We start from the raw sequence: 24,201 nt of genomic DNA on the forward strand, positions 1-24,201 counted from the left end.
TCGTGCCACCCTAGGGCCAGGGGATTGCAGGACTTCCCAGCCCCAGCCCTCAGTGGCTCCCGTTGCCTTGGCAAATGTGGTTTCCCCATCACCCACCAGCACCCAGGGAATGGGGGTGTGGCGGTAGAAACAGCGCTGGGCTAGGGGGTCATGGCACGCAGGTTCTCTCCTGGTTCTGCCAGGACTGGCCTAGAGTCACTTCTCCATTCTCAGCCTCAGTGTTTTTTTTTCAGATGAGAGGAACCCGGTGTCCCTGCCACCTCTGCTTCCTACCAGCTTCTGTGTATCTCACTGCAGGAGTGAATGAGTGAATGAATGACCCGGTATGAGTACTTTGCAAAGGCTGGTCTGGGACACGGAGAGAGAAGATGAAAGAAGACAAGATCATGACTGAGCAACTTGGGACAGGCACACCCTTGCCATCACCTACGTGCAACCCTGGGCAGCTGGCACTACCAAAGCCTTCCACAGATGAGAAACCTGGGGCTCGGAAGGTCATCTGATTACTCTAAAAGGGCACAGGCCAGCCAGCTAGGTATGCAGGACTCTAAGCCCGTGTGCTCCCCACTCCTCCACAGGCCCAGGTGCTCGGCGTGTCCTAAGCAAACTCCCCGCCTGGGCTCACATCTCGCAGCCACTGCTTCTGCCCGAGCAAGAGATGCACATAACCAAGAAACCAGAAGCTCAACTCCCGTCAAATGAGGCTGTCGATTTTAATTTATTTCAGACTTTGTGTGTTTCTGGCAATTATTTGTAACAAGGTTTACAGAGGGCATTTAAGATTAATGGTGATTTTTATCTGGAAATCATTGATTATTTTTAAGTAGCTCATTAGGGGTGAGTGTGTATTACGGGAGCGGCAGGCTCTGTCAGGAAGGAGGCACCTGGGGCTATCAGGAAGAGTCAGAAGAAGGAAGACGTCTGGACTGTGACAACAAGTTCAAAGCCAGCAGGATTATGAAATGACGCTCCCCAAGACAGAATCTGATGTGGACCAAGATGCATGCAAAGGGATAGGCGCGGTGGCTCACGCCTATAATCCCAGCACTTTGGGAGGCCAAGGTGGGAGGATCACTTGAGGTCAGGAGTTTGAGACCAGCTGGACCACACCTGTCTCCACTAAAAATACAAAAATTAGCCGGGCATGGTGGGGGGCGCCTGTAATCCCAGCTACTTGGGGAGCTGAGACAGGAGAATTGTTGGAACCCAGGAGGCAGAGGTTGCAGTGAGCCGAGATCATGCCACTGCACTCCAGCCTGGGCGACACAGTGAGACTCTGTCTCAAAAAAAAAAAAAAAAAAAAAAAAAAAAATGCATTCGAAGGCAAAACCAGGGAGAAATCTAGTGAATGACCTAAAACAGGAAAGCGAGTTGGGCTCCTCTTGCTTCTCAGTCATTGACCTGCAGACATGTTGGCATGTTTGCTGCTGTTGGTGGCTCTCAGGGAGGTCCAGTCGTCCCTAGCCACTTGGCCCAAGGGAACTCGCTACCTCAGGCAGAGGCTGCTGCAGCATGAACCCCCACGAGTGGCAAAGGCCCTGAGAAAACTGGAGCAAAGACTGCAGGGAAGAGTCCCTGTGGGCATCAGCAGACAAGCCTGGAAGAGCACGGCCCTGGGCTATCACAAACACCACACCAAAGGGCAGGAAAGGGAGACTTAGCACATCATCTTCTGTACTTTTTGTATTTTTAAGAAGTATTTTAAAAGACAAAAGTTTTTAAATCTAACCTAAGAAAAACCAATGCAGATGAAAATAAATGTCTAAACACCAATCATATAAAATGTTCAATGGAAACAATCTAACATCACAGACTGTTTACAAATTGTTACAGTTTTTTCCTCCTGCTTTTTATTCACAGGATTAAACTCCAGGTAGTCCTCTGAATAATAATAAAACCACTAATACTTGCATAGCCCTTTATAGCTGATACAGATATTATTTCCATTTCGCAGGTGGGAAAAGGGAAGTTTGGAGAGATTCCATGCCCAAGTATTAAAGGCATGTACTCTGAGGAACCGGAGCTGGGCCCCTTTCCAACACGCCGATGTCCTCAATCTTTCCCAGAGGTTAGCAAGGCATGACAGCCACCACCACTATCATCACCACCATCATCACCACCGTCATTATCATCACCATCACCACCACCATCATCACCATCATCACCATCATCACCACCACATCACCATCATCACCACCACCACCATCATCACCATGACCACAACTATCACCATCACCATCACCACCACCACCACCATCACCATCATCACCATCACCACCACATCACCATCATCACCACCACCACCATCATCACCATGACCACCACTATCACCATCACCACCACCACCATCACCACCACCACCACCACCACCATCATCATCACCACCGTCATTATCATCACCATCACCATCACCACCACCATCATCAGCACCATCATCACCATCATCACCACCACCACCATTATCATCATCATCACCACCGTCATTATCATCACCACCGTCACCACCATGACCACCACCATCATCACCACCATAACCACCCCCACAATCATCACCATAACCACCATCACCATCATCATCATCACCACCATCACCATCATCACCACCATCATCATCACCAACACCACCACCATTATCACCATCATGATTACCACCACCATCACCATTATCACCATCACCGCCATCATTACCACCATCATCATCATCAACACCACCACCATTATCATCACCATCATTACCATCATCATCACCACCACCATCATCACCAACACCATCACCATCATTATCACCATCACCACCATCATCACCATCATCATCACCACCATCATCACCAACACCACCATCACCATTATCACCATCATCACCATCATTACCACCATCATCATCACCACCGTCACCATCACCACCATCATCACCACCACCACCACCATCATCACCACCACCACCATCACCATTATCATCATCACCCTCATTACCACCATCATCACCATCATTACCACCATCACCACCATCATCACTGTTATCACCATCACCATTGTCACCATTATCAATCATCACCATCATTACCACCATCATCACCATCACCATCATCACCATCATCATAACCATCACCACCACCACCATAACCATCATTACCACCATCATCATCACTGTCAACACCACCACCATCACCATTATCATCACCATCATTACCATCATCATCACCATCACCACCATCACCATTATCATCACCATCATTACCACCATCATCACCATCACCACCATCACCTTCTTCACTACCTTCATCATCACCATTATCATCATCACCCTCATTACCACCATCATCACCACCATCACCATCATTACCACCATCATCATCATCACCACCACAAAAGGGCCAATAAGAGCTGAAGAAGCATGACCTTCACACCTTTCCATCTGGTCAGGTGGCCAGGGAAAAGGTTAACCTCACCCAGAGCCTCAGTTCTCAAAACTTCAGGGAATCCCGAATCTTGTGGGAAGCATGTTATACACAGACTCCCGGACCCAGTTGTGGATTTCCCAGTTATGGGGAGGCACCAGGCTTCTGCATGTGAAGGGAATTTGGGGATTCAGGTACAGTCAAGGGGCTGGCTCTGAGGGCCCCTGTGCAAAGCCTGGCAATGCTGTAGCTGGGAGGCACACCTGAGAGTTAAAAAAACGCCTGCTCAGCATGAAAATGAAAGTGTGTGACATACATGCTTATTTGTATTTTAATCCTGCTCTGTAAGTTATGAATTTAATTTGTAGGGTGTTAGGATTGCTTATCCTGTTATTTCATGGAAAGCTTTATTTTTCAAAAAAAGTCGTATTAGGACTGTTAGAAATTATATTCCTGTTATTTCCTTCCAGAACCTCGGTATTTCCCGCCAGTGGCCAACACAACTACAAGCCCTGCAGAAGAAGAACGGATGGCACCCCGGGCCTGACCTGAGATTTGTCAGACCTATCAAGGGACCGCCAATGTCACAAAGACTCTGCAAAAGCAACAGGAGGTACTAGCCCTGGAATACGCTACCTGAGTGTCAAGGTCTTTAAAAGTGATGTTGGCAACCCTGTGGGTTTTCTGTTACACTGTTAACTCTGCAGGGGGTCCTCAGCAGGGCATCCTCCAGGAACACAAGGAACTTCACTGCTGGGGTATCGACTTCAGTGACCAGGACTTTGAAAACTTTTTTTGCTCCTGCTTTAAACACACACAAGCATCTTGTCTTTAAGAACATAATCTAACAGCAATATCATTTACAGTTTGTAAGGTACTTCCACATCCACCATTCGTTCATTAAAATTTAACTGTTGCACACCTGAATCTCTTGTCAGAACAGAGAGGACTTTCACTACATCCATTTTACTAAAGAGGAAACTGCAATTCACAGGGTCTGATTTGCCACCAAGTAGCAAGGCCAACACTTGCAAGCTCTAGCTCCTGATATATGAAAAAGTCAAGGCCCAGCCTAGGCGACAGTGAGACCCTGTCTCTACCAAAAAAAATTAGCTGGGTGTGGTGGTGCACGTTTGCAGTCCCACTTATGGGAAGCTGAACCAGGAGGATCGCTGGAACCCAGGAATTGGAAGTTGCATTGAGCCATGATTGCATCACTGAGCTCCACCCTGGGCAAGAAAGCAAGACCCCATCTCTCAAAAGAAAAAAAAAATGAAGAAAAAAGAAAAACAACTCTAGTCTCTGTTCCCTCCACTGTGGAGATAATATGGGAGATAATATTTCCTCACAGGGATGTGTTGTGATGGCAAAGCAACATGGAAAACACTTTTACTATAGGAGGTGGTCAGTAAATGACAGCTGCCATGACCGCCACTGATGTTATCACCATAGCTATCACCACCATCACCGTTAGCACCACCGCCACTACCATCACAATGATCACCATTATCACCATCACTATGACAACCATCAGTACCACCATCACCATGACAACCATCACCAGCAGCACCACCATCACCATCACCATGAGCACCACCGCCACTACCATCACAATGATCACCATTATCACCATCACTGACAACCATCACCATGTGAACCAATGCCACTACCATCACAATGATCACCATTATCACCATCACTGTGACAACCATCATTACCATCACCATAACAACCATCACCATCACCATGAGCACCACCACCACCACTACCATCACAATGATCACCATTATCACCATCACTATGATAACCATCACCATGACAACATTGCCAGCAGCAGCACCACCATCACCATGACACCCATCACCAGCAGCAGTACCACCACCACCATCACCACCATCCTCATTACCACCTGCATCTACATGATCCAATGCAGATGAATCCAGAGGTCCTTTCTTGAAGGTAAGGAGATGCTCTAGGCCTTCGGTATTGGTGGATGGGCTGGATCTTATTTTTAAAAAAAAAAAAGAGGGCAACCCAAGCAGGAGAGCAAAGGCTCAGTGATCCCCACATGTTTACATTATCTGAGAAATGGTTTGCAGTTTTGAGTCCAGAGATGAGGCTGAAGAAGGGATTTGAGGCGAGATAATAAAAGCCCCTATCTGTCCATTGCAACGAAGTCTTGAATTTTATTCCTCAAGTCATCTGCTTCTACACTGTGCTCGCTGGAGCCCAGATTCCTCCCACATGCCAGTGTTCCCGGAGCTGGGGATCCTGGAGTTGGGGAGAGGGCAGGTGCAGGTGGGGTCCTGGAGGTGTTGGGGTGGGGGGGCACGGGTCCAGGTGAGGTCCTGGAGCTGGGGAGACGGCAGGTGCAGGCGGGGTCCTAGAGGTATGGGGGTGGGTTGGTACAGGCGAGGTCCTGGAGCTGGGGAGAGGGTAGGTCCAGGTAGAGTACTGGAGCTGGGGAGACAGCAGGTGTAGGTGGGGTCCTGGAGCTGGGAAGAGGGCAGGTCCAGGTGGAGTCCTATAACTGGGCAGAGGGAGGTGCAGGTGGGGTCCTGGAGCTGGGCAGAGGGTAGGTGCACGTGGGGTCCTAGGATCCTGCACCTGCCCCAGCTCCAAGCAGGGCCTGTCTATCAGATTCATACCTGGGAGACAGGCTAAGAAGACATTAGAAACTACTGCCATTGGCCAAGGGGAATGAAAGTTTGTGTTTACGCACAGAAGAGTAACATAAAGGCTAAACTCGAGACAAACAACTTTGGTCACGGTGTAGTGGACAGAGGCTGGAAGTAAAGAGACCAGTCAGGGGGCTGCTGTAGTATTTCCAGTGAAAGCTGCTGTGGGTTAAAGGAATAGTGGCAGCAGTCGGAAAAAATAATGAAAACATTTAGGAGGTGAGACTGGCAAGATGAGGGTGGGAACTAGCAAAGAGATGAGAAGGCAGGCCAGTGGGACCCCCAGGGAGACCGATGTTTCTGAAGCCAGCAGCAGAAGGTAATGGCCAAGCTGAGAGGCACGAGGCCCCACACTAAGCTGTAACAGTCACGGTTCTGCTTCACACTTCCAGGTCTACAAGGCGTGCACTCGATCATCTCATCTTGCACGTGAGGGCACAGAGGTGCAAGGATGCTTATAACAGGCTCAAGCTCACGAAACTAACAAGGGTCCAACGTGGGACCTGAGAGGTGAAGTTGGGGAGGCTGTGCACAGGGTTAGAGCTCAGAGCAAGACATACCACGGTCCTTTGACCACCCAGAGCACTGGCAGCTACCACCTATGATCATTACATCGGGACCCCAGCTGTTCCTCATGGTGACAAGGAACCCTTTGAGGGCAGGCATTGAGGTTTACAGTTCTTAAATCCATGGAGCCCCCAACACTCTCTTTTGTCTCCTCTCTTTCTCTCTCTTTCTCTCTCTCTCTCTCCTCTCCTTTCCCCCACCCCTCCTTCTCCTCTCTGTCTCACCCTTCACCCCTCATTGACTATCAGGCCATAGATTATAAAGGTCTCCCCCAGCAGGTGGGTAGATGGATGGAAGAACAGGAACTGACGGATCCCAAAATAAGGTGGGCCACCCTGAAGATCCACGGTGTCCAGGCCTGGAGTGGACTTGCTTTGGAGATAGTGAGCTCCCCGTCACACAAAGAACTCAACCAGTAAGAATGGCTAACAGGGAATCCCTGGACTATTTGGTCAGCATTTGTCAAACTTACTTAGGAAGCAGAGCCAAGGGATAGCATCTTTGCAGAATACCATGAACTAATATTTAATCCCATGATACAATCAAGGAAAAACTTTACTATAGAAAATATCACCTTGGCCGGGCGCGGTGGCTCAAGCCTGTAATCCCAGCACTTTGGGAGGCCGAGGCGGGCAGATCACAAGGTCAGGAGATCGAGACCACAGTGAAACCCCGTCTCTACTAAAAATACAAAAAATTAGCCGGGCACGGTGGCAGGCGCCTGTAGTCCCAGCTACTCAGGAGGCTGAGGCAGGAGAATGGCGGGAACCCGGGAGGCGGAGCTTGCAGTGAGCCGAGATCGCGCCACTGCACTCCAGCCTGGGCAACAGCGTGAGACTCCGTCTCAAAAAAAAAAAAAACAAAAAAACAAAAAAAACAAAAAAAAAAAAAAAAAAAAAAGAAAATATCACCTCAAGGCCAGGCATGGTGGCTCACCTACACCTGTAATCCCAGCACTTTGGGAGGCTGAGGCAGGAGAATGGCTTGAGCCCAGGAGTTCAAGATTACGACCTGAGCATCATAGTGAGACCTCGTCTCTGCAAAAAATCATTAGACGAGTGTGGTAGCATGGGCCGGTGGTCCTAGGTACTCAAGAGGCTGAGGTGGGAGGATTGCTTGAGCCCTGGAGATCAAGGCTGCAGTGAGCTAAGATCATGCCACTGCATGCACTCCAGCCTGGGTGACAGAGCAAGACCCTGTCAAAAGGAAAAGGAAAGGGAAAAGGGAAATGAAAGGAAGAAAAAAATACAACTTCATTTAGCTACATGTGAAAAAAATAACTAGAAGTCCATGAAAGTCTTCAAAACAGTCATAATCAACTGTAAACTTTTGTCTGATGCTTATTATGTCATTTTGTCCTCTGCAAGAACCTGAGAACCAAAGGTTGAGGAAATATGAATGCCAGGGAAAAAAAATTTAATTGAGAAAGGTCTGCAGGTTGCGTCTTTTTTCCTGCACATCAAGAGGAGAGTACTGTGGAAGTTTAGCAATGGCATATGCTGTGGTCATTTTGGAGCTGCTACATCAAAAGATTAGACTGGGTAATTTACAAACAGGAGTCTACTGCTCACAGTTCTGGAGGCTGGGAAGTCCACGTGGAGGGCACCAGCAGACGCAGTGTCCGGTGAGGGCTGCTCTCTGCTTCCAAAATGGTACCTGGCTGCCGTGTGCTCACGAAGGCAGAGAGACACCCTCAGCTTCTTTTATAAGGGCATTAACCTTATTTATGAGGGTGTAGCCCTTGGGACCTAATCACCTCCCAAGGCCCCACCTCCTAATGCCATCACCTCGGGGTGAGGTTTCAAGGTATGTACTTCGGGGAGGGCACAGCGTTCAGGCCTTGGCTGCTTAACTCTCCGCAGCCCAGGGCAGGCTGGCAGATCACAGGACCGCAGTCTGAAGGGCCATAGATAAAGCAGGCTGGTCGGGAGACCTTGGGGGACTCTCCACATGAACATTTCTCAAACCCCGGACTCAAGGAACAAGCTGGAAGTGGCAGTGGTGTGCGAGTGATGAGGAGGGCTCCAGGAACCTGCCTCCAATCTCAGCTTGGCCTCCTCCAAAGAAAACGCTGGATTTTATTTGTGGGTGCCATGGAAAAGGCCCACCAGCCCTCAAACCTTGCTTTTTAAACCCATGAAATGTGAATCCAATGGGCTAATGTAAGTGGCAATACCCAGCACTCCGAGATGCTGCTGTACAAACGTTAGTTATTGTTAATGAATGAGGAATGAGGGAATCGGTCCCTTGCTGACTAATCATCCTGAGAGAGGAAAAAAAGAAAACGAATCACTATAATAATATAAAGTCTACACAAAGCCACCAGAACTGGACTTTTTTTTTTTTGAGACAGAGTCTCACTCTGTCACCCAAGCTGGAGTGCAGTGGTGTGATCTCGGCTCACTGCAACCTCCGCATCCCAGGTTCAAGCGATTCTCGTGCCTCAGCCTCCTGAGCAGCTGGGATTACAGGCGCCCATCACCACACCAGGCTAATTTTTGTATTTTTAGTAGAGACAGGTTTCACCATGTTGGCCAGGCTGGTCTCAAACTCCCAACCTCAGGTGATCCACCTGCCTTGGCCTCCCAAAGTACTGGGATTACAGGCGTCAGCCACCATGCCCAGCCGTGAGCTACATTTTTAATGTCCATGTGTTTAATGCCAATGCAAATCTCTAGTGGGAGAATTCCTTTCGAGCACAGGCATGCCCTTCGTAAAGTGTACACCGAAGGGGCCAGCAGGCTCCATGAATGCTGCCGCTGCCTCCACTTCCACCCGTGCCCATGTCCCCTGGACAGAGGCCTACCAGGGGCCGGGGGAAGCCAGCAGAGAGGCACTCAAATTCCCTGGCAGGATGTGATGGCAAAACCATGGCTCCTACAGTCATGGACACAGGTCTGATGGAACACGGTCACCCCTGGACTATGTCCCCAGAGGATGATACAGGCAACCCTTCAAGCTTCTCTCCACTGAGGGTTTGCCCAGGAAGCAAAGCACAAGGCCCATCCATCAATTCCACTTCCGCATAGATACCCACATGAACAGAAAGCAGGGACTCAAACATATTTGCACACCCATGTTCCTAAGAGCTTTATTCACAACAGCCGAGGGGTGGAAACAATGCAAACATGAACTGATGGATGAATGGATAAACATCATGGAGTACATGCAAGCAGTGGAATATTGCACAGCCTGAAAAAGGAAGGAAGTTCTGACGCGAGCTACAACCTGCGTGAATTATGCTAAGTAACAGGATATTCTGCTAAGTGAAAAAAGCCAGTTGCACAAAGATAGATACTCTGCGATTCCACTTACATAAGTAGAATGACGGCTGCCAGGAGCTGGGGGAGAAGGGAATAGGATAATTGTTTAATGGATACCAAGTTTCAGTTTGGGAAGATGAGGAAATTCTGGAGATGGATGGTGGTGATGACGACACAGCGTGAATGTATCTAATGTTGCTCAACTGGGCACTTAAAAACTGTGAAGATGGTAAGTTCTATGTTATGTCCATTTTACTGCAATAAAAATTTGGATCAATGTTATTTAATAAAGCCAGGAGTGTGACCGAGGAAAAAAGGCAGGAGCTGCTAACTGCGTGGCCAGGGGGAGCCCTGAACCACCTTGGAAGGTGTAGCCATCAACGGTGGGCAATGCTGCCTCGGCTCCTCCATGCCCAGGCCCGTGAGGCGGGAATCAAAGCCCCGCCCCATCTGCTTTCCTGAGCTGCCACGAGGGTCCCGTCCACATCAGGCAGGGCAGTCTCCAAAACCGTCCAGAGAAATGCAGCCTGGGCTTTAATTCAGGTTGGGGCATCCTGCAGTCATTAACACTCGTAATTTTAGCATTTGTGCACCAAGGGGATCAAGTTCAAATGAGGAAACCCTCTTTGAGAAGGCAAAAAAGCTTGATGTGCACGTTAGTAAGAATTCCCTAAAATGGGTAAAAGAAAGGGCAGCCTGGCCACTCCACGGTGTGGCACGAATCTCCCCCCTCCCAGGTGCTGGACCCATGCAAAGGGGAAGGGACTTCCGGTGCCTGGAAAACCCACAGCGTGCAGTGGTTCCTTCTTCAGTGATGTCAGCCAAACGGAACACAAAACAACCAAAATGACAGGCGGACTTGCGACAGATGATCCCACTGAGCGTCCTCCCCCAGGGAAGGAGGCAGAGGCTCACACAGCCTCGGCGCAGGAGACCCAAGGAGAGGCTGAGAACGGGGACGGACCTGGCGTCCCCCAGATGGTGAGTGATGCTGTGGTCCTCTCTGTGGGGACAGGACACCCATGGAGGGTCAATGCTGTGGTCCTCTCTGTGGGGACAGGACACCCATGGAGGGTCAGTCCATGCAGAGGACCTTGGGGACCTCTTACAGAGTTCAGAGGACCTTGGGGTGGTCACCCTGTGCCCAGCTGGGGGGCTCCTGTGGAGGCCACTGTTTCCACCTCTGTTTTGTGTCCGGTTGGCCTCCCTCCACTGGCCTGCTGGCCAGACCTGACTCTCAGCTCCGCTGGTCCGTCCAGCCCCATAAGCAGGACTCAGCTGGGGACACGGGGGATAATGGCTGCCCTCGCTGGCTTTAGAGGGTGAAGGGGCTGCTGAGAACTCTTGTCTTCACTTTCTCTGGTCTCCTCCAAAAACACATTTAGTAAATGAGTCAACTGTGTAACCTAAGAAACAGCTTTTTTAAAGAAGCTGTTGGCTGGGTCACAAGATGGACTATTTGGGGGCATTAAAGAAACTAGACCCGGACATGGGGGGAGCACACTTGGCCAAGTCTCACCCCAGATGCAAACGTCCCTTCTCTTTTTTTTTGAGACGGAGTCTCGCTCTGTCGCCCAGGCTGGAGTGCAGTGGCACGATCTCGGCTCACTGCAACCTCTGCCTCCCGGATTCAAGTGATTCTCCTGCCTCAGCCTCCCGAGTAGCTGGAACTACAGGCACCTGCCACCACACCTGGCTAATTTTTTGTATTTTTAGTAGAGACGGGTTTCACCGTGTTAGCCAGGATGGTCTCCATCTTCTGACCTCGTGATCCACCCGCCTCGGCCTCCCAAAGTGCTGGGATTACAGGCGTGAGACACCACGCCCGGCCACGGCCCTTACCTTGACCAACATAAGTGACAGGGAGCGCACCGCCTCAAGGGCACGCTGTGTTCTCTCAGTGCATTCTTAGAAGTTCTCTAAGTTCAGCAGAAATTCAGTTCTGTGTTAATCCCTTCTCTCCATGCCCTCTGAAGTTGCAGAAAGCACCATTCATGCCCCTGCCAGGGGAGGACCCTTGGAGTGTTTGAACAGAGCCCCCTTGAAGACACTTTGCAGAGGCTGCCGCTGCCCAGGGATGCTGGATGATGAAATGCACGGGAGGAACTGACAGGGACGCGGTGCTGTGGCTGCACCGCAGCGTGGACGCACTCAACGCCAGTGCAACCGGAGTGAGTCACTGAGAGTGGTGCCAGGGCTACCCGAGCCACCAGCCTGTGTCCCAGGCCGGCCTTCCAAGTCCTGCTCCACTGCTGGCTGATGCCACGCACAACAGGCGACCGCCGAACATGTCACCCATATCAAACCTTGGAACACACCTAAGAGGCAGGAGCAGAGGCGATGTGTGTCTTCCACATGCGGGACTGAACCTCTACGTGTGCACGTGTGGGCGGCAGGGCCAGGGTCCCCACCAACTCAGCCTGAGCCCGGCTACGGCTTTTGGCCGCCACCCTCCACGGAAGAGCTCCAGCCCCACTTTCTGTGGACTGAACAACGTGTAAAGCACCCAGCACATAGTAGGCGTAAGAATGAGTGACGTGGTGGGGTGGGGAACAGGAGGACAGGAGTGGCGATCTGACGGTGACCCCACAAACAGGCTCTTGGGACCCCACCCGCCCTGCTCACACGATCCTGTTGGCCTCATCCCAGGTCTCCCTGGTTCTCTTCATTTCAGCCTTGCAACCCCACCCTAAAGCAGGCAGTAGATCCTCGTCCCCATTTTACAGACGCAGACTGACTCAGAAAGATCTGAGCTTTACCCAAATCCACCAAGTCCAACAGGGCACAGGACTCTGCGTCCTCACACTTGGTCAGAAGGGATACCTCCACTCTGCCACTCCCTGAGATGCCGGGGACCGCAAGGCATCAGGTCCAGGCAGGAGCCACGTAAACCTGAAACGCCACATCCACGTGCGGCATCTCGGGGTGGGGCTGGCAGCTCGCTGGGATTCCTGGCAGGACTTGCTGGCTGGGCGGGCTGGGCTCCATTCTGGCTGGGATACAGTTTAACATATAGACAACACAGGGACACGGGACCCAGACCAAGCCGGTTCACACTCCAGCTTCAGAGACAAGCCCTCAGGTGAGTCATCACGCCCTGCCCAGCCTCAGTGTCCTCTCCGGTAAAAGGGGGATCATGGCAGGCCTCCATGTTGTTGAAAGTGAAGGCAGCAGAGGCCTGTCCACACTCACCCACCACAGCGGTACCGGCTCCATCCTCCCATACCCAAGGGCTCTCCCACAGCCCAGATGATGGGGAGGCTGAAACAGATCCCAGCCTCCCGGTCATCCAGAGAAGAGGCCACAGCCAAGAACAGCAAGTCCAGAACCACCCACCCACACACGGCAAGGTGCAGTCTACACACATGCTTCTCCTCAAGGCAGTTAATCCCCACCACAGGTCTTGGAGACAGGGGCCTTCATTTTAGCCACTTTACAGATGAGAAAAATCGAGGCTCGTGGAGACGAGCGACTTGGGACTCTTTACTTTCCTGCAGGCCAAATAGCACCAAGGAAGCTGTGTGTGCACCCAGGAGAACGCGCATCCCTATCAGGTCGACTGTGCTTCTAAAGCATCCTTTCCTCGCCACTGGATGAAAACAAATCAGGGTGAAACTCTCAGCTGGCTGGTTTTCAAAACTACACACACAACCTAATGTCAAACCTTCTGCCTGTGAAGAGCCACAAACTAGAGTAAATGATGCACCCAGCTTTTCTGACACGGTCCTGATTTCAAATATTCAAACCACCTGCCCGGTCACAGTTTCCGAAGATCCTGCCATCCCACCGCTCGGGACGGAGCATGGGTTCACAGTCTGTCCACCTCAGCTCGTGGCTATGAGAGAACGATAGGGAGTGGACCCACGTACTGGGCCAAAGGCACCTGATGCGGGGTCATCCCGGGGCATACCCGCAACCTGAATCTGAGGTAGGCAGGACTAGCTTCAGCTGGCAGAGGTACTGGGTTGAAGGGTGTCCCCCCAAAATTCAGATCCTTCTGGAACCTCGGAAGATGACCTTATTTGGCAATAGGGTCATTACAGATGTAATTAGTTAGCTGAGGTCATTGCGCCTTAGAGTGAACCCTAAATCCCATGACTGGCGAATTATAAGACTCCCAGACAGGCCCCGAGGTAAGAGAGCCAGGTGTAGACGGAGGCAGACACTGGAGGGCTATCTTCAAGCCAAGGACTGCCAGGAGCCGCCAGGGGCTGGCACAAGCAAGAGAGGGGCCTCCCCTCAAGCCTCTGGACTGAGTGTGGCCCTGCTGACACCTTCCTTTCAGACTTCTGGCCTCCGGAACAGTGAGAGAATGAATTCTGCTGTTTTACGCTGCCCAGCTTGTGGGGATCAGTTACGGCGGCCACAGGACACTCACGCAGCAGAGAAGAAAGCTAAGGCTCACAGAGAAAAGTAACCGGCCGCAACCCCTGGGCTCACATGCAGCTGAGCCCCGCCGGACGGGGCAGCCTGGCCCAGAGCTTCAGACCCACTTTCCCCTCCCCTGGCGCCCACTTCGTCTCAGCAACACTCCCCCACCCCCACTTACATACAGGCTGCTGATTGCGATGAAAGATGTGCCAATGTCCCGACTTCCGCAGTATCCAAATTAGTGTCATTACGGGAAAGAAGTCCAGATAAAAATACACAAACTTGGGGAGTGCCAGGGTGAGAATCAGCAGACCTGCATGGCAGCCTGCAGTGGTGGCATCTGATGGCATCTGAACTCGCAGCAGGTCAGGCTGAGAGGCCGTCCACCGCCCAACCCCTCCAGCCCAGCTCATACACTCTACTCAGCCAGCCAGGTCCCTGGCCAGGTCCCCGGCTCTCAGAGCTGTGTTTGCCTTTTTCATCAACTAAACAAAGCAGCAGAGGTGCAAACACTGCCTTGGGGAAGCGGGTGGGCACATCCCTCCCTCCAGTCGCCAAGGTTGGCGGGGGGAGGTGCAGGGGGGATGAATTACTGTATAGCAAGTCCAGCTGCACCAGGATGTAATAAAATGTGTTGCTAAGATACAAGTGCCACAGAAGTTCATTAAAGGACACTTTCAACCAAGCTGCCAGACTCTTCTCCCTTCAAAGCCGCTTCTTTGGTACCGTCCCTCGTGCTTATAATTAGATCCACAATATGAGAGGCTGCGTTCCCCATTCAAGTCCACTCAGCAGAACACGTTAATAAAATAACTCCAACGAGGCAGTGGCTGGGGCTGGAGCGTGTGGGGGGCTGGGGGACGAGTCTATTTACAGAAATGCATTTGTGTTCCACTTACTTATCTAAATGAGAGATAAACACCCTCGAGGAGCCCCGAGGCACTCTGGTGGTGTGATCAGCTCCTTCCCTCCCAGGGGTTTGGGGCTCACTCTGGGACTGCAGAATCGCTAAACCTTGGGAGCTTGGACCGTTGTAGAACCAAGGTCTCGAATCTCAGGACTCACCAACACAGACTCTTTGCACTTTGGGATGCTAAGGTTCTAGAATCTCAACGGGTTGAGTCTGACTCAGTCACTGCATTCAGCACTCGGTTTGTCAGCACCTCGCGAGATGTTGAGTGGAGACAGAAATGAGGGAGGGAAGAAATTACTAGATGACACCCCCCACCACCACCACCACCGCCGCCGCATGACAGAGCTATCCAAGGGAAAGACAGATTCTGTCCCTGAGGTCAGGGTGGACTGCCCGCCTCCGCCGGGCCCCAGACAATGCAGACGAAGGAGCCATGTGGCGAGGGCACAGCTGAGGGGACATGGCAAGAGGCTCAAAGATGGTCGCAGAGGCGACAGTCACCCCGATCTGCAGGGGCATCCCTTCTGCCCGGGGATATGTGGAAAGGCTGTAATTCACTGCCCACTTCCAAACGTCACACTTCATTTCTGGCTTCTCTTGAAAAATCCAAGGAGCTGGCGGCACAGGGCCCATGCCACATGACAACAGGGGGGTGCTGGGCCATGCTGCCCCCAGCTGAGGGGCTCGGTCTCTTCAGTGCCCAGCCCTTGGCAGGACCACTCGCCGGCCCACAGCTTTGGAGTCTGCCACCCCTGCCAAGGTCGGGAGCCTCAGGTTGTAATTACACAGCCACAGAGTCCCTGATGAGTCTCAAGATTTCTGAATCACAGAATCTCAGCGTCAGGGAGCATCGGCCAGGCTTCCCCGTACAACTGCTGGTTGGTGCCGCTTCTCCTGCACTGATTGAGAGGTGGTTTGGCAGACGAAGGCCTTAAACAACCAGTTCTAGCCCAGACAGCTCTTATCATCAGGGAATTCCTGCAGATTGAGGGCAGAAATCAGCCTTCACCTAACTTCCAATCTGTGGTCAACATTCTGCCCCATGAAAGGGGTGCTCCCTCTCAAACACTCATGCCAGGTGGTGATTTAAAGGCTGAGGTCAGTCACACTGAGAGGAACGGTCCCCACCCCATTTGACTCTCTGATCCCCTCTAGACCACTCTCTAAAGCTGCCAACTGTCCTACACACACACACATGCATACATGCATACACACATGCACACATATACACATGCATGCACACACGCACACACACCCACGTGAACACACGGATACACACACGTGCCTGCACAAGCACACACGCGTGCATACACACAGATGCACACAAGCATACACAGACGTGTGCACACACGCACACACACATGCATGTGCATACCCCTTCCTCTGCTCTACTTTTCACCACAACACCTGCCACCTTCCAACCCACTCCATATGTCATATATGTCATGCATTGTGTTTCTCATCGATCACCTGTCTCCCTCCCGAGTCTGTGACCACCACAAGGGCCTATTCTGCCCACTGCTCACGAGCCTGGTGCGCGGCCCTCCCAGCTGAGCATCCTTATCTGGTCACACCCCGGAGAACACGCAAGAAGGCTTCAGACACAGACTGCTCCACTACCCTCATCCTTTCCAGTCCCTTACGCTGAAGGTCCTGGGCCACCGAGTCCCAGCTCCTACTTGGAGACGGCAGCCACAGGTGGCTCCTGGCAGCTTTCCCATGAGGTGCCCACTTCTGCCACTTCCCCATGCCCATGGCTGGAATGACCTCAAGGGCTCTGGCCTCAGTCCACGATGGCCCCAATAACTGTTCTGTCACCTCTCCTTCCAGGCTCTTGGGGGGACCTTCTTGCACTGGCTGCAGGGAGGTGGGCGTGGGCAATGTGGGCAAACAGAGCTTTGCATTCAATGGGGCTGTCAACCTGGAGTTTAACAAATAATTCCGGCATTTATCTGCGGTGCATTTATTACCACTGAGACACATTAATCACAGCCGAGACTCAGTCTCGCTGATTGTAGGAAATGCTACCTGTCACTTTGTGAGCTGCATCTCACATTAAATTCTGGATCATAGTCTCTAATATGTATATATTTTTAATTACATTTTCAAGTTCATTTACATGTGCAGATTGGCTTTCCGCCTGAATGACATCAAAGAGAAACACTTCTCCCTCTCTGTCTCTCCCTTCCCCTCCCCTCCTGCCTCATTCCAGCCATTTTCTTTTTCCCGGGGTAAAAAGCCTCTCCCCAAATTGACTACAGCTTCACCCAGGGGCAGCCTGCAGGCTGTCCCCTCAGGGAGGTCCCAACAGACCCCTCTGCTGCCGCTTCGCATAACTGCTGCCTGCATAACTGCTGCCTCCATAACCGCTGCCACTATCTCTCAGCTCCTTTCCTGTTCTGGGGAATGTCTCTTCCCTAACAAGCCCACAGTTGGCCCCTACCCTCAAATGCAGACTCTGAAAACAGAAATAAGCAAACTTGGGCTAGGTGACGGCTGCAGGGACTCCTGATTCTCCAGGGACACAGAAGGTGAAGAAACTCACCCACACCTGGAGATCTGCAGCCAGTCTGATTTAGTAAGTTTCATCGCATGGACCATTCCGGAACACACTGTGCCCTGCCAAAGCTGCCCGTCTCTTACTTAGGCAATTCAGAAGTCAACTACTTGGAGAGTCGAGCAACCGTTCTGAAAACATCTGGGTGCCCTGAGGGTCCTTTCTTGGCAGTCCTGTTGTCCACACATAAGGTCATCCGTGCAGGACCCAGCAACTCTCACGCACAGGCTGCCCTCTGGGGCCAGCGGCTTCAGAAAGAAAACTCTGGTGAAGTGAATCTAACTGTGAAAACAAACACAACAGGTTTCTTGCATGGGCGAAGCACAGGGATCAGAATACCTGTAATCACAGGGGCTCACTCTGATTCCTGGGTGCAATCCCCAATCCCGACCGGGGCCTCAGTTTCCCTCAGGTAAGATGAGGGGCTTGGCCGAGGTGCTCCCCTTAGTTCTCACATTCTATGCTTTTAGCTTCAGCCATAAGCCATCAGGCCACGGCAGGGGGCACGTCCCCTCAATTTCAACAGACTCCCAAGTCAGGGGCCGATCCCAGCTCTGGGCACACCCGTCCAAAGACCAAAAGCAACTCAGAGGTTTCTGTATCAACAAAAAGTCACAGATGCCTCCCTGCTTTTCAACGGCAATGTCTCTGGGGTCCTGCTGGCTTTCTGTTTCTTGCATTATTGCTAATAAAGTAGTACTGACAACAGCGCTCTCTACTCATTTCCTGGCTGCGCCTCAGGAATCGCGCCCAGTGCATACAATGCTCACCCCATTCGTCCCTGGGACATCGCTGCCAGAGGGGCTGCAACACCCCCACTTTGAGACCAGGACCCAGCCTGGCCTGCCCCTCGCATCCCTCTTCAGGATGAGGGTTCAACTCAACCCTGGGCAAAAAAATAAAAATCTCCCATGGATACCCTCCTTTCTGCCATATTTTAAGAAGACCAGCACAAGTGCCAAGCCAAAGTAAAAAACCATATAGTACGGCCCATCAGAGCTGCCAAGGGATGCCCGCTCTTGGCAGTCAGGGACTGTAACCAGAGCGAAGCTGCATCAGCAGTTTCTCCTCACACTGGGATTGCTACTACTGAACAGGAAGTCACCACCAAAAACAACGCAGAACAATCTTCGGAAAGCGTATCTGTTCCTTCAGAGAACAGAGACCATTTCAAAATGAGCTGTCTCCACCTCAAAGTATAAAACAACAACATCAATAATACTAAAAAGGAGAGCAGCATGCAAGCCAGTGAGAGGGAGGAGGAGGAAACCGCCCAGCTCCGAAGGGCTTGGCTTTTGCGCTGCAGACTCCTCTCTGCAACCCCGCAATCCCGCAATCCCGCAATCCTGGCCGAGTCCCTGGCCAGCCACACACTCCCTGGTGCTAAGCCAAGAGCCAGGCTCCCGGGAGATGCAGAGACCAGACTCAGACCCAGACCCCAGGAAGCTTCTATGACTTCTACTTTGGAACGAAAGTTCCACTCACGGTCACCGGGACGGTTACTAACTTGCTGGGGATCGTCTCCAACATCATAACTCCACTTATTTTTATCTGACCATGTGCCCTGGAGTAACAGTCCACACCTCACTTTTCATATTGGTGCCAATACACTGTCACATTTCTCCCCCTACACGTGCCAGTGTTGGGGTTAAGGTCACGAAGCTGGGCACCCAATGGTCCAGAACTGGACCACAGCTTCTCTACTCACCAGCTGTGTGATCTCAACAAGGCACTCAACCTCTCTGGGCCAAGCCAGTCCACAGAGAGAACCAGAAGGCACCTGCTCAGAGCCAGCGCCCCCCAGGAAAGCCAGGATGCGTCAGAACCCGTCTTCAGTCCCACTGCGTGAGAACTTCCTGTGGGCCCAGAGCTTAACGCACCACTCATTAATCCTGTGGCCTCTCGAAATTGTTTCTTGAGTGATCACCGAGCGCCAGGCACTCTGCTACCTGGCTGGCCATGAACTATTATCAATCCCCTTTTATAACTACGGAACCAGAGCCTCCAAAGCGGCAAAGCCTGCCCTAGGCAGAAGAGCCGGCAAAGGATGGAGCTGGGATTGATTGGAACTCCAGTCTATCCAGTTTTAAAGCCTGCACTGTAAACTGCTTTATCACGTGCCTCTCGGAGACGAAGTTAAAAGCCTTCTACACAGCACTCGGGAGGATATTCTTGGGGCAGAGCCTCCAAAGCTGGGCCACCGGACACCCTCAAAGCTCCTTAACCCTCTAGAGGTGACCAGAGCCTCCCCAAGATGCTGCCCCACACAAGAGCCTCAGCTGCTGAAGAAGGAGCGTGGCGCCCTCAGGATCAGCGCTGTGTCCGCAGATGGGGCGAGTAGCAGCCTCGTGTGTTCACTGCTCACACAACTGAAATCAAAGACACAGCCCATGATTCGGTTCCTGAAGAGACAAAGGCATTGGAGGAAAAACTTGCTAAATCACAAGGCTAATCATCATAGCCAGCAGCTCTAATGAGGCATCATGGGACTACCAAAGTTATTATCAGAGTCATCTCATTGAAAAAATTCAAAGTTAATTGAAATCAGTTGTCCAGTTCCGACAGCAGGTGTTTTAAGATTCTAAGATATCAAAGCGGACTCTTTGGAGTGGCTGATGCAGGCGGCATAGTCAGCATAGTGATCGTCAACCTTTACGGGGGCAACAAGCAACATGGCACTCTCGCACGGAAAGATCGCCTCCCCAACGGTGACACGTAACAAGACAAAAGTGCCCAGGTCAGAGCCCGGGCGGGGCAGGGGGTGGTTCCTGTGGTTCAAATCAACCCTCATCTCTAGGAACAGACCTACATTTAACACCTTCACACTGCATCTAAATGCACTTTCATATCTGCTGATTTCATCTCAATCACCGGGTGAGTCTTATTCCCATCCCCACTTCACAGCTGGCAAACGGAGCTTGCTCAGAGAGGCCGAATGGCTTGCCCAAGGTTCTCAGCTGAGACGCAGGAAGCTGGGCCGTGAACCCATGTGCTGACTTTGAGGCCCTTGCTCTTCTGGCTACATCACCTTGTACCCTACACCATGGGAGACCAGCTGGAGACGAGCAGGGGACTGACACGGAGGCACCCTGGGCTAGGGGGCAGAGTTGACAATTCCATTCACGGCAGTCCCAAGCGGCTCAACCTCGGAAAGCTGCCCTCCTCTGATCCATCCTGAAGATTCACCAGCCCAGTCCGACCCAAGTCCCAGGATTATCCTGACAATCAAATAAAAAAAGTCTTATCAAGGAGGACAGAGAAGGCGCACTGAAGAGAGTGCCACAGCCAGCCATGGCAGCGAGTGTGCAATCTGCCACCATCTTCTCTACCAGTGCAAATGTCACCTCCCTGGAGCTGTCCCCACACCCCCCAGCTGTCCCCACACCCCCCAGCATAGCACATCGTCCCATCTGCCACCTGGGTGAGCCTGGTGGCCAGACACCTCACACAGATACCTCACTGAGCCTCGACAGGTGACTGTGGACGCACCTGCCTCCCCAACTGCATGTGAAAACAGCTGTGGGCTGTGAGCAGACATCAAGTGAAAGCCCTCTGCAAGTGTAGAGCCTTGTAGATGAGATGTCACCATCACTCACAACATATCCCTCCACCGCCACTTCCATATCCCCAGTTATTTCTGGTGGAAAGTCCTTTCGTATTCGTGGAATTAACCTGAGCTGTTCCCAAGAGACGTCCACAATACCATGTCAGGTGTGAAAAGCAGGTCTGGGAATAGTGATGCCTGGTGCAGGGACTTGTGTGAGAAAGTGTTTATCCAACATCATAGACGCATCTGCGACACCTCTGATGGGCACGCCTCAAGGCCATGGCTCCCGCCCAAGGATACGGTGGGGCAGGAAGAAGTGAGACCTGCATTTTACGATATTCAAACCTGTACTGCCACTTTCCCGATGAGCATGTGTTGCTTTTCTAATAAAAATCTTTGGAAAGCAGAATTCTTCTTTATCTCCTAAATGTCACCAAAATGACAGAATGCTGATCACCGCTTTCCTTAGTAAAATTTACTTCAGCAGAATGGTAATTATTTTCCTAACTTCAAAAACAAGTCCTTCCTCTCATTTTGGTAACAGACAAAATAGTAACTATTTTACACACATTACACAGGCTTTACATGTATAATGTTGTATTGACATATAACAATATAAAAATATTGGTCATTATATACATGTGGCCAAGAAAATTAAATCAATAGAAATAAAAATGTAACTGGTAAACATGTAACTATAAATTGCATTTATGTACATACACACACACCACACACACACACACACACACACACTCTTTTCTTCTTCAACCGAGCAGAGTTACCCACTCAGTTGCCTTCTGAGGCTTCCAGAGGTGTCCCCCACTAATTCTTTGGCTCTAAGAACCTCTGGTGAAGTCTGGGGGAGGGTCACCTGGAATCCCCACCCTCACAGGCTGGTGTATGTACAGGTCACCCAGGGCTTTGGGTCCAGCACCAGTCTCGTGCTTCCCACAACAATGGGGCCTGTCAAGAGGCTCCCCATGCAGGTGACAAACACCTAAGTATCTCATGCACTTGGGGAGCCCAGGCATCCTTCGCGCTCCTCCCTTCTGACCTGCCCTCAGCACCCCTGCACTCCTACACACACCTTCCTGCCTCGTGCCCTAGAAGCCACCAGGCACAGCAAGAGGCCACAGTATCAACTCTAGGCCTTCTGTCCCCGCATGTGACACCCTCCTTACACTGCCCCAGCTGGCCTTCTCTGCCCTCTCTATCCTCCTCATTCATGGTTTTACGGTCAGAAAACTCAGTAGCGCCCTTACCTCCCACTGTGGGTTTCTCTGGGGCCATTTTGCCTTGACAAGCTTGGCTGCCATCCCTGCCCATCCACTCCAGGAGGCCTTATGGACACATCTCCCAGGCAACCCCCTTCTGGAAGCTGTCCTCAGTTTCCAGGCCAGCAATGATGCAGGTGTTCCTGCAGTATGATTTTCACAGCCTTTTTCCAAAAGTTCCTTGAAACTGTTCTCCACACCTCACTCTTTTGTCGGGTTTGCAAGGGCAGGGAGCTTGTCTCATTCATCTCTGGGTCCACTCATTTCAACACACACGATTTCAAAATCTTCCCTTTGCTCCAGGCCTACTGCAGGCTAGGGCTCCCCTAGGACAGTTAACAAATCATTGCCTATCTTCACACCATCCCTGCCCTGGGAATAGGCAGAAGGGAGCCCAGCAGGCACCCCTCAGGGAGCTTAACAGGGAGCTGATCTAGGGAGATCTACACAAGCAAAGCTAAGAATACCCCAGAGGCAGGAAAGCACTCCAGGTGTCTGTAGCTGCTCCGCAGGAGCGAGGCGGAGCTTCTGGGGCAGAGGCAGAGCAGGTGGACAGGGCCATCCCTGCGGCTCTGCAGGCCCCTGGGTTTCATCCCAAGAGCAAGGGGAAGCCACTGGAAGGCTGTGAGCCAGGGAGCACTGTGATCTCATTCACATTCTAAGACACTGACTCTGGGGAAGAATGTACTAGAAGGGCCCAGAGTAGATGCAGCATGCCACTCACAATAGGCAAAAGAGTAGATGCAGCATGCCACTCAAAACAGGAAAAGGTGGAAACAAGCCAAACGTCCACTCGTGGATGAACGGTTGGACAGAATGAGTTCTCTCTACATGGCAGGAAGTCCTGACATAAAAGCTAGTGAAGTACTGATACGTGCTACAACTTGCATGAAGCCTGAATCATTAAGTGCAACAGGCCAGTCACAAAAAGATGTAAATATATCTATTTCATATAAATGGAATCATACTATATACATAGCATAATCATACTCTATAGTCATTTTATATATATACACACACACACATACACACACACATACGTAGTATGATTCCATTCATACGAAAGCCTAGAACGGGCAACTCTAGAGACAGAGTAGATTAGTGGTTGCTTAAAGCTGGGGAAGGGGGAAAGGGGAGAAGGGAAGTGACAGCCAAGGGGTTCCTTTGGTAGGCGATAAAAATATTCTAAAATGGATGGTAGTGAAGGCTGTACAGATCTGTGAATGTACTAAAAACCACTGAATGGCACACTTCAAATAGGTGAAGAGTGTATGGAAAGTGTATCTCAACAAAGCGGTTTTGTTATTGTTGTTAAGTAGATGCAGTGAAGGGGCTATCACTATCTTCCAGGTAAGAGATGGCGGTGGGTGGGCCCAGGGCGATGAAGGGATGGAGGGGTCCAGGAAACTCCAGCTGTGTGTTGGGGCTGGGGGGGTGCGGTGCAGGTGTGAGAGGTGGGGGATGACGGCCACACAGGTGGTAGCCGGGCTAACCAGGGGTAAAATCAGGCTTGGTCTTGCTGTCCCATTCCCACAATCTTCCCCTAGCAGTATTAAGTGTCGAGCTTTTGGAGTTGCACTGATTTTTTTCTGTAATGTATAATGATACTGTTTCAACAATGAGAACTGGCACT

General features: G+C 51.3%; 1 protein-coding gene across 3 annotated transcripts in view; it reads right to left on the minus strand.

The window, feature by feature from the left end:
* Nucleotides 1–24,201, minus strand: part of LOC105464296 (PHD finger protein 21B) — a 134,613-nt gene that overhangs the window by 105,040 nt on the left and 5,372 nt on the right. The window lies entirely within an intron of this gene.

Source organism: Macaca nemestrina, chromosome 15, assembly GCF_043159975.1.
Source record: "Macaca nemestrina isolate mMacNem1 chromosome 15, mMacNem.hap1, whole genome shotgun sequence".
NCBI lineage: Eukaryota > Metazoa > Chordata > Mammalia > Primates > Cercopithecidae > Macaca > Macaca nemestrina.